Genomic DNA, 7,971 nt, shown 5'->3' with positions numbered 1-7,971 from the left:
CACATGCCTCCCCGGTAATGATGAAAATGTGTGAATGAAAAGTTAACCGTTTGCTGGGTACCTGAATAGCAGCATTGAACATTAGCAACCCACTCATTATTCAACAGACATTCTTCATTTCCAGGGAAATCGTATTAAAAAAAAACTGTCAGAAAGGGGGACGGTGTTGTAAAAGGTTTAATTTTCGTCTGCCCCGCTCGCTTCCATAACAATAATTTAGGATTTAAAATCGACTAACACCCTCAGAGTGAATACATATTGAGCCGACGAGTTTTGAAATAAAGTCAATTGAAGTTTTTTTTCTCTCTCTCTCTCTCTCTCTCATGTTATATATTGCAGGAGATTTTACAACCGCCGTTTCTGAGAATGAGGTCATGGTGCCATTTGCATTTTCATTGAACACGTTCTCGAAGCTTTATTCTCTGTCAGAATCATAAAATTCCACTGGAGCATTCATATGACATGAGCTGGCATACATCTGAAATACCACACCAGGACTAACTAATAAAACTCTAGCATGCTAAAGAAAAGCTTGTATAAGGCCTTTTCCATGAATGTGGCTTCCACTCCGGGTTCCCTAGTTGAATGAAAGTCTTATCTCTCTGCCAATGCATCACTTTTGCCCCATTTCCATTAAAGAGGCAGATGAGTTATTCAACCCAAAAATATGTCTGGGTGTTATGGCAGCTGCCTCCAGGGTGTATCTGTTCTAAAACGTCACTCCTGTAGTGTAAGACGTTGGTGGAGTAAATGTTTCAGTGGGGACATGTATCAGAGCGACACGTGTGTAATGCAGTGCAGTGGGGATGAGTGCATCTTCTCTCTGTGGTACAGTGTGGAAGCAAGAAAAGCGTATTATTTTTCTTCTTTTTTTTCAAGCCATTGTTTTCCTTTTTTATGTATTTTTGTGTTTTTGGAAACCAAAGTGAACATCAGTTCAAATATATATATATAATCATAACATCGTTGCTGTTGACATCGTCATCACCATCGTCGTCGTCATTATAATTATGGCACCCAGAGGTCATTTTACAGGTGTTGGTGACATACGAACTGCTCACAGATGGGGATACGATACAGATGAGAGTCCAAATGGACATGTGACTGAGTCATGTGACGGAGTCATGGCAGTGTGGCTCCATCCATTCCACGGTGAGGGGGGGTTGGAGGGGGTTGGCGGTTTGTGTAGGAGCACTGAGTTCAGGGGAAACGGGTGCATGTTATGTAAGAGCCACCAGAGATGAACTGCATGCACACACAAAATTAATAAACTGAATGAAATCACGTGCACAAAAAGTTACAACGTACACAGGTAAATGTTAGAGCAGACAATGCTGCAGATTCATCCATGGGGAATTCCATGCACGCACACATAAAATGCACACACACACACACACACACACACACACTCTCACACACACAGACACGCACACACACACACACACACACACACACACAAAGATTCTTCAAAGTGTACTGTATGTTTTACAAAACGCTGTTTTTCAGATTCGTTATCGCAAAATACATTGCATCTGTGTTTCTCTCTCTAAAGATAAAGTGTGTGTTTTCTCTTTAAAAAGGGACCTCCAGTTTTTCTAGTAAAATTCTTCTCTAATTGTGTGCAGAGGCTTTTAAACTCACCTCAATAATTCAGCGCTCGAGCCTCCCTCGTACTGTACACAGAGGAGCTTGCAGGAGTACCCATCAATTAATCATCAGCACTTGAATCTTTAATTGAAAGGCAAGTTTCGGTTAGAGAAAATACAGCTTTTTTTGTACAATGCACACTATTTATACACACACACACACATGCGCGCGCACACACACACACACACTCCTGCATTGCGAGTGACTGAAAACAGAAAAAGAGAAATAAAGTAACAAGAATGTACATTTTTACAGCATCTCCCCCAGCATCATAATTCAGAAACAGACAAACTTCCCCCTCATCTTCCCTGAGCTCCTCCCATTACCAAAAAGCATCGAAAAAGATCCCCTGCCAAATCTGTATCTCCTATCTCCTCCTCGTTGTGCGCATCACTTTGAGCTCCAGACTTCGAACCCCTTGAAACACAAGATTCTAGAACTAGACTAGATCCAGGTGGACAGAAACAAACAAGCAGGTGAACACAACGGGCGTGCACTGGACCCCTGCTGATTGTTACCGTGGCATTAACCCTTTGAAGAGTGGGGGTTTCTTTCAAAATTCTAAGCCAGCGTTCTAGAACACTGCCAGTAGTGATTGTTACATCAGCATTATAACGTTCAGTTGAGAACATTCTAATCACATATATGTGCGATCTTACACCTTAAACGGCTGAGTCAAAGAGAGAACATGGCTGTAGACAGCACCAGTGTATGGTAGATGCAGAGTTTAGAGGTTTGGGGCCTTGAACTGGTCACCATAACGCTGTGGGGTCCAGTCCCAGGGGCGGTGTGTGTAAACGCAGCCGCGCGACTCGGTTTTTGTCATTAAAAGTGAGCTGATAGTGAAGAGGGCTGCTTTACGTCACTGGGATGTCGGCAGGAGTGAAAAGCGGTTGAGACCCTTGCTGTGGGCGGCCTGGTAAGCCTCTGCTCTGCTCCGCTCTGCTGTGGATATCTGACAGGCGTGTGCGGCCGTTCAGATGCTCACAGTGCCCCTGTAGTCGTGATGATCAATCTCTGATTATATCATTTTGTAATTCTCACCAGCGGGGTTCAAATTATACTGGGTGGAGGGGGGGGGGGGGGGGGGGGTTGGCTGATGAGATCACAGCTCAGAGGGAGGGTTCTGGTCTTTTTTGGGGGAGCTCCCCCCCCCCAGCGCCCCCTGTAATCCCCCTGATCAGTGGACCCCCCCAACCTTCTGTTTTTATGTCCTTCAGGGGGGTTCAAGTCTCAATTAAGGGGGGAACCCATATTCTTCCGTAGCACCCGAAGCTGGTGGAGTCGGCACGTACTACAATAGATTGGTTGGCGTGGACACAAATTGTCAGAGGTGCGTGGACATCCAAAAAAAAAATGAACAGCTCATATCCTCCTGAGTCCCTGTAGGGGACACAAGTCTCTGGTCTTAATTTCTCTGGTCTTAATAAAGAGAATTGTATCACGTCAAAAATAATATTAAAAAACTTTTTTTTTCAGCCATATCTCAGGAGGATAGGAGGAAAAGTGTGCCGGTTTTGTTCGCACAGATCCACGCATCCTGTGCAGATGTAGATAGGAGGTATGAATTGGCCTGGAACCCTCAACCCGCTCCCGCTCGACCCCTGCGTGACCTCCGCAGAAGGCTCGGTCTGCGTCTCTACCGAGCGTCTGGCGTGTGGCCAGCCCGCGCCACACGGACCGTCGCGTGATTTTCAGGAATTCTCTGGAAGTTGGCGGATTTCGCCAGCGCGGGGGATAACAGATGTGGGATAATCCTCCCGACGGATCTCCTAAGGGGGAGGGGAGTGCTTCACGTCCCGCTCTCATCCCGTTCGTTAATCCCTGCTTTCCCGAGAGCGAGTTTAAAAAAAAAAAATTATATATATAAATAAAAATGGGGCGAAAAATGCAGATTTGTGCCTTTGTTTTGTTTAATTTTTTTTCTTAATCCATTTTCGCAATGGAATTAATCCCCTAGATGCTTAAAACTTGCGGGCCGCGCGTGCTATTGTGCGTGCGTTGCAGGAGCGGAGGGAGAGATTTTCCTGCACGCGCTATTTATTCCACTGGAAGCTAGCGATTCCCCCTGCCCACATCCCTGACCGTGTCTTTACGGGGGCCCCGGGCAGCAGGTGACATACTGTCTGGGGCATAATATGCAGCAGCGGCTCCACAGGCAACAGAGTGCGCAGATGCGACCATCCGGCGTGCCTCAGTGTGATTCTTAATGGCAAGTGTTCCGGAATGTTCACCCGATGCTTCCAGAACGGACCCTCTAGGAAACAATAACGCAATATCCGCGCTGATTACAGTGTCCGCGAGACGATTCGACCGTTTTTCCTGCCCCCGACGAAGCTTCCGCCGGCCCAAGCTCGCATGTCTAATCGAACCGGCTGCTCCCGGTCCCTCGAGTCCGCATGTCACTCGCTCCAACCTTTAAAAAAATCCCTCGCGCGACAGGGAGACGAATGCCTGCGCGCATCCCGAATGAGCGAGACTAAGACATGGTAATTAATTAACGGTGTAATTATTAACGTATGGCAGTTTTCATTATGGAAACGGCCGCGCGTGCCGCAGTCGCGAGGCAATTTAACGGACGCATAACAGGAGCGCTTTGAGGCTGACAGAAAGGAACCCGGATGAGTGATGAGGGCATTTGTTGTGAAATTGCTTCCTTTCACGTGAAGGTTTGAATGTGAGTAGAGTTTTTTTTTTGTTAAAAAGGAAGGATAGTGAAGGATAAAATATCCCTGGAGCTGCCTGGCATTTAACAGGACAGGACAATTTACCACAACATTAGGCCAATTGGGGTGAGGAGGGTCCATAATCCTGTGGGAAGTTTTCGTATGGACGAATCAATCACTGCAAAGCGAAAGCAATTTATGGCAGATCCTTGAGTCTGCGAATAGATTGGGCCCTGGCCGTCTGAAACTTGTGAATCGGCAGGGAAATCATTTCATCTTCCTTTTCTCCCCCCCCCCCCCCCTTTAGGGATTATGCTTGAATTCCCCAGACCTATGCATATATGCATACCAGTGAATTAATGGACACATTTTAATTGGTAATTGTACACACGTGTAATTACGGACTGAGCAACAGCCACGTGCAAGACAAGAATAAGGGTGGGATGGGGGGGGGAGGTGGGGGGTGGAATCCACATCAGAGGAAGAAAAGCCTTGTTTTATTTATAGACACTTTAATTACAGCTCCTGTGAATTAAACCTGTGGTTAAAACTGGTGCACCCCACCTCAGCCACCCCCGCCCCCCTCCAAATCCATTGGACACACTCCAGAAGAATTGGGTTGGGAATGAGGAATACGTTAACCAATCGTAGCGGTGCGTTCCTCAGGCTGCCCAACTGCTCTACTAAAGTTGTATTCATCTTTAGTGCAGTGGTTAGCGCTACTACCTCTCTCTCCCTTCCACACACCACAGGCCACACAGTACTACAGGGGATGCCAAATTCTTGCTGATCATGGCTGGTATTCTGTAGGCCCCCTGGCACATGCTTGGGGGCAACTAATCCAGCGGTGGACTGAGGAACCATGGGTAATTTCAACCCCACAAGCGTCCCCCCACCGGCTAATTTTGCAAAGCCCAGGGCACAATTGGCTAATGTCGTTGCCATGGCATTGGGCTGTGATGCTAGGCTGTAGGCTAATTCCTGGAGGTTTGTGGTGCCGGCTTCTGATGTTTTTCCGTACTTCAGCACTTAGTCTAAGTCAATGGTTTGCTTACAAATTAGGAGTCCACACGCCTTGTTTTCCGAAGACCTACATGGACTGCTGATCTAGAAGAAACTACAAAACCCAAAAAAACTACAAAAAGAGGTTGCAGTCAGCTGGACCGGCTGAGCTACAGGAGATGGCACACCCTTTCTCAGAGCACGTCAGTTCGCTTCAGCGTCATCTCAGCGCACAAAGACTGCGGTTCACTTAAAATACAAAGTGACCTCACCCATGTTAAATCAGTTCTTTTGACTCAGAGTTCAAATTGGAGATCTCAGCTTTAACTCCTCAGAGAAACAGACATTCCATGGTCTTAAGGACTGTGGTTCTGCAAGGGTTAAATCTGCACCAAGACCCCCTCCCCCCCGCACCCCCAGCTTCGTATATCTACTGTAATCAAAGTAGGATCCCAGGGGACACCACAAATCCTCTGAAACTGGGAGAGAGAGAGAGAGAGAGATTGAGAGAGAGAGTGATGAGCTTTTTCTACCATAAAGGACTTTCTTGCTGGAAGTATCCATGACAACTAGGCCGAACACACAACCGGCTGTAATAACTTTGATCAATGGACCTTCATACAGTATGTAAACAGTCCAGTTCCATGTGTGCGTATACCAAGCAAGCAAATCCATGGGAGTGTTCATCTGTTTGTGTGTGTGCGTGTGTGTGTGTCTGCGTGCATGTGTGCGTGTGTGTGTATGCTCGTGTGTGCGTGTGTGCATGTGTGTGTGTCTGTGTGCATGTGTGCGTGTGTGTGTGTGTGCGGGTGCATGTGTGTGTGTGTGTGTGCGTGCATGTGTGTGTGTCTATCTGAAAACATGGCATTGTACCACGCTGGCCCATCGTATCAGTGCCTCTGCTCTCTTTTCTGTGCCACTCATGGTTTGCAGGGACAGACTGACGGACATACGGACGGACAGCCTGGCACAGGGGACGGACAGACGCGGGAAGGGCCCAATTAGAACATAAACAAACAGAAGAAAAAAAAAACACGAGAGCGCCGCCAGGCTCGGACGCCTGCCAGCCGCGGGCGCCAAACTGGCGCGGGCGAGCCAATTAACTTTAGAAGAGTCTCGCCACGCCAGACGGCCGTGCCAGCGGCTCCGTGCCGCAATATGGCGGGAAAGGCGGCAAGAAAATAGAATCTGTGTTGTGTGCGACCAGCGTCTGCCCCAGCGTCCCCAGGGAGCTCCCTGCCCCAGCGTCCCCAGGGCTCTGCCCGCTCCAAATGTACCAGAGCACCCCTGAACACCCCCCGCCCCCCTCCACGCCCCACCCCCCCCCACCCCCCACCCCACCCCCCGATGACACTCAGCCTCCCAACAGCACTTTAGAAATGTTCAGTTCAGTCCTGGGAAGCCCCTTTGAGAAGAGGCCTTCAAATGTCAGTGCACATTAATCTTCGGATCTTCCTTTAATTTCCCCTTCCATCTGCACCCCCCCCCCCCCCCCCCCACCGCCTCCCTCCTCCTCCCTCCACTAACTCCCTGGAGTTAACTGTCAGACTCCCTCATTGCCGGATAAGCTGCCGAAGCTTTCATGCTCTCCCATTAGCAAGAACACTTCCATAGCCCCAACATCACATACTGTCTGGAACGCAACCATACCTACACACCCTTGTCCAAGACACCTTTACCCCAGCACACACACATACACACACACACCCACACGCGCACACACGCACGCACAAGTACAGGCACACACTCACGCACTTGGCCTAACACGAAGAGGAACAGCGCACCCTGTGGTAAGACCTGGGACTGCACCTGACGATGCGTTTAGGAGGTTCGTATTTTCCTGAAGATTTAGTGCATATCTAGCTGCCGTCAGTTCAACGCCATTCTCATTATGAATAAAACAGCACCTCTGAGCTCGGCTGTTCCCCTAAACATCCCAATAACATGACATGTCAGTGTAATGTGCAATCCATAAGTACTGAGCACGATTATTTTAAAAAAGCACCAATAAAAAATTTTTTTATTTTTATTCTACAACAGGGAGAATTCCTATGTGTTCGTGTTTAAGAGATTTTTTTTCTCTCTCCCAATGTTCTGTATTCTGTAAATATGGAACGTTTTTGTTTAGCTCTTTAACGTTCTTGGCGTAGGACAACTTGTAACAAAACAGCGCACGCAGTTTCTGGAAGCACCGTTTCAGAAGTGCTGTTTTCCCGCAGTACACAATCTCTGGATGTTCTCTGATCCTCGGATGTTCGCTTCCCTGGGCTGCTGCACTCAAAGGACAGGACGGCTGCTCATTACACAGAGGGGTTCCTCTGTACACGTATGACAACATATGGACAAGAAGTAGAGAACATATGGAGAAAGAACGGTAATGTGTGAAATATTCTGCTTTTGAACCAAGGTGATGTTTGTGCTGGGCTTGGGAATGGGGCGGGGGGGGTGGGGGGGGGGGGGGGTATCCCACAGAACAGGCTGAAAATGGTGGTTTTTGATCCTACATTCTTTTCAAGCGAGTCCAAATCTGTGTAGAAAGAGAGACATCTTGACAGCACATGTGCACCACAAACAGACAGATTGCGGGACCATGACAACAAAGGTGTCCCCTGGAACAGTTCCCGGCTACACGCTCCCATACACACATGCTCTCTCT

Source organism: Anguilla rostrata, chromosome 5, assembly GCF_018555375.3.
Source record: "Anguilla rostrata isolate EN2019 chromosome 5, ASM1855537v3, whole genome shotgun sequence".
NCBI classification, from domain to species: domain Eukaryota; kingdom Metazoa; phylum Chordata; class Actinopteri; order Anguilliformes; family Anguillidae; genus Anguilla; species Anguilla rostrata.
The sequence above is the reverse complement of the archived record's forward strand: the minus strand, read 5'-3'. Positions refer to the sequence as shown.